Raw genomic sequence first — 4421 nt, forward strand, 5'->3', positions numbered from 1 at the left:
ATTATAATGATAATGATGATAATAGCAATGATAATAAATAATAATGATAGCAGTGGTGATGATAATGATAATGATAATAACAATACTAATGAGGATAATACTGATAAGACTAACAATAATGATGATGATAATAATAGAGATAATCACAATGATGATAGTAATAATAATAATGATAATAATGATAATAATAATAATAATAATAATAATAATAATAATACTGCTACTGCTAATAATAATGAGAACAGTGATAACGACAGAATACTAATAATAATGAAAATAATGATAATGATGATAAAAACAACAATGATAACTTTATCGAGGAAAGAAAAATGATGGACGGAGATTCCCCCCGGACGGAATACTATTATAACCTGTCTATCAGTCGCTCGTGGTCCACCTTTTTTAAATACAAAATTATACAGGAAATCGGCAAAAGGGTTTCATCTCACTAGGAAACGGAACAGAGATGATGCTCACGTCTAGAGTGTTGTCATTTAAGAATTACGGATGTCATGTCTGCACTGTGTTGGGCGGAAGTCACGGTGTGTGGGACTTAGTGTTAGTGCGTGAGATGTGTGATGTGTTGATGGTGTTCTATGTGTGATGACGGTGAGTAATAGGTCGGGATATTAGAAGTGTGTGTGATGGGTTTATATATAGGGTGTCATGAGAGCCTTACAATTATATATATATATATATATATATATATATATATATATATATATATATATATATACGTATATATATATATACATATATATATATATATATATATATATATATATATATATATATATATATATATATATATATATATATATATATACACACACACACACATACACACACACACACACACACACACACACACACACACACACACACACATATATATATATATATATATATATATATATATATATATATATATATATATATATATACACACACACACACACACACAAGCACATATACATTATTGGCATAATCATCATCATCATCATTACCATTCCTACAACCGGTATCATTATCCTCATCACTATCCTCACTTTCATCATCACGTTTATACTTTCATCATCAATATCATTACTACCATTTCCCCCTTCCCCCTTCCCCTCCCCCCCTATCCGCCCCCTCTCGCCACCACGCCCACTTCCCTCCCCTTCCCCCCTCCGCCCACTTCCCTCCCCTTCCCCCCTCCGCCCACGACCCCCCCCCCTTCCCCGCCCACGCCCACAGGAGAGCCTGACTCACGGGGGAATCACGTTACAGCGCCCTCTCTGCCTTCCGCCGCGCGAACTCCGTCAGGCGGAGGGTCGAGCTATGGGGGCGCTCGTGTTGTGAAGCTAGTGTTGTTATATGGTTGTTGTTGTTGGTTTGGGGTTGTTGTTGTTAAGGGGTTGTTGGTGGTGTGAAGTTAGTGTTGTTGTTGTTATGGGGTTGTTATTGTTATGATGTTATTGTTATGTTGTGGGGTTGTCAGTGATTGTTATGGGTTTGATGTTATTGTTATGGGGCTGTTGATATCGTTATGCGGTTGTTATTATTGTTATGGGGTTGTTGGTGGTTGTTATGGGCTTGATGTTATTGTTATGGGGTTGTTAGTGGTTGTTATGGGTTTGATGTTATTGTTATGGGGCTGTTTATATCGTTATGTGGTTGTTGTTATTGTTATAGGACTATTGTTATGGGGTTGTTGATGTTATGTAATTATTGTTATGTGGTTGTTATTGTTATGGGGATGGTGGTTGTTGTTGATGTGGTAAAATTAATAGTGTAGGCGATTGGATGTTGTCATCATTGCTGCCGTAGTAGTACTTGTTGTCATTGTTATTACCATTATCATAATTATCATTTTCATCATATACCCCTACTATCACTATTTGCTTTTACTGTTGCCATCATTATATTCACTGTTGTTGTCATCGTCAACCAAGGTACCAGGACGTCTGCTTCTCCGCCCCGCTACCCAAGGCTGCTGTACCCTGCCAGACTCTACCTTGTCTGCACACACACACACACACACACACACACACACACACACACACACACACACACACACACACACACACACACACACACACACACACACACACATATATATATATATATTTATATTTATATATATACATATATATATATGTATATATATAAATATATATATATATATATATATATATATATATATATATATATATATATATATATATATATATATACATATACAACAAATACATGTATATATTCATACGTGTATATAAACACACACAGTGTATCTAGAGAGAGCACAGTATATCCCGCACGAGGCCGCCTCTGCGCACCAGCCCTTCGCGAGGGTCCGGCGCGCTCCCGACGCCCTCCCTCGGTGCCCGCGCCAGGGTGGTCAGCCATAGGACGGGCGGCGGGTGCAAGGGGCGTGCAGGTGAGGCCGCGACATGCTCACCTGTAAGACCCGAGTGCGTTATTACCTCTCTTGCACGGAAAGGGGTTCGGGGTGGCCTGTGGGAGGAGGTGGAGGTAGGGGAGGGAGCATGGGGGAGGGGACAGGGATGGAGGGATATGGGGAAGGGGGGTGGGGGAGGGGGGAGTGGATAGAGGACGTGAGGTAGAGTGGACATGAAGGGAGAGGGAGAAGGATGGGGACGGGGGGAGGGGGAGGAGAGAGGAGAGAGAATACTTTTACCTTCTATACCTTCCGGGGTGGGGGAGAGGTGGGGGGAGGGGGGGGGAAGGGAGGTCATACAGTAGCGGTAAACGTTTCGGAAAATTGCCGAGAATGCAACACTGTCCTACTTTTTTACTCTTGACTTTATGCACCGCAAACATGGCATATGGTCAGGTACATTGGATGTAGTAATAATTTGTGTCAAAAGAAGTACTCCAACATGGTAGTATAGTACTTTATGGAAGCCTTATACAAAAAATGTCTCCTGCTTATATATGTATACACTATAGGTTGTGCCTGAATGTGTGAAGGATAGCTATATAATGTTAAATATGATTGCAAGGTACTTCCAGGTAAATATATCACAGTGATCGCTAAAAATCAGTATTTTACACCTGTTTTCTTCCCTTTTTTTAATTAGGAAAGGCATGTGATACAACCAAAATAAAGTTACAGTACATATAAAAGAGATTAAAAAACGTCATTAAGAAAACAATCATTCATTGCTGCGAATTAATTCCTTTTTTTTCATTTTATTCAAACGTAGTCAACAATTTTGAGAATTAAAAAAAAACGCTAAAACGTCACGTGGTAGGGTTGTTATTGTAAGTTGTTGAAGTGAGTCGGTTGAGGTAAGGTTAGTGATAGTTACATTGTTAGTGACAGTTTGTTGTTTGTGATATGATGATAGTAACAGTTCGGTTGTTAGTGATAGTATAACATTATTAGTGATAGGTTGTTGTTTGTGATAGGTTGATACTAATAGTTCGGTTGTTAGTGATAGTAACATTGTTAATGATAGGTTGTTGTCACCGTCTCAGTTTGTAAAGTGAGTCAATTGAGGTAAGGTTAGTGATAGGTTTAGTGACTTTTATATTGTTTGTAATAGATTGATACCAACAGTACGGTTGTTAGTGAGTGACATTGTTAGAGATAGGTTGTTGTCATCGTAACAGTGAAGTGAGCCAGGTTGTTGTCATCGTAACAGTGAAGTGAGTCAGGTTGTTGTCATCGTAACAGTTAGTGAAGTGAGTCAGGTTGTTGTCATCGTAACAGTTAGTGAAGTGAGTCGGTTGAGTGAAAGAGGATGTTGTTGTGGTCCGCGTCGTGTTCGGGTAAATGGTACGAAAGAACCTTGGGCGCTCCGGGTCGAGGAGAAAGAGAGGAAGAGGGAGAGATGGGGAGGAAAGTAGATAGATGGATGGATAGGTAGATAGGCAGACAGAAAATGGATGGATGGATTGATGGATAGAAGGAAGGGAAGATAAATGGATGGATGGATAGGTAGATAGAAAATGGATGGATGGACTGATGGATAGAGAGATAGATAGATGGATAGGTAGATAGGCAGATAGAAATCGGATGGATGGATAAATAGAAAGAAAGATAGGTAGATGGATGGATAGGTAGATAGAAAATGGATGGATGGATAAATAGAAAGAAAGATAGATGGATGGATAGGTAAGTAGATAGAAAATGGATGGATGGGTTGATGGATAAACAGAAAGAAAGATAGACGGATGGATAGGTAGATAGGTAGATAGAAAATGGATGGATAGATACATAGAAAGAAAGATGGATGGGTAGGTAGGTACATAGAAAATGGATGGATGGATTGATGGATAAATAGAAAGAAATAGATAGATAGTCGAAGAGAGAGCACGGGGAGAGAAAGAGGGAAAATGGATGGATTGATGAATAGAAAGAAAGAAAGATAGTTGAAGAGAGAACATGGGGAGAGAAAGAGAGGGAACGG

This window comes from Penaeus vannamei, chromosome 16, assembly GCF_042767895.1.
Source record: "Penaeus vannamei isolate JL-2024 chromosome 16, ASM4276789v1, whole genome shotgun sequence".
Classification (NCBI taxonomy): domain Eukaryota; kingdom Metazoa; phylum Arthropoda; class Malacostraca; order Decapoda; family Penaeidae; genus Penaeus; species Penaeus vannamei.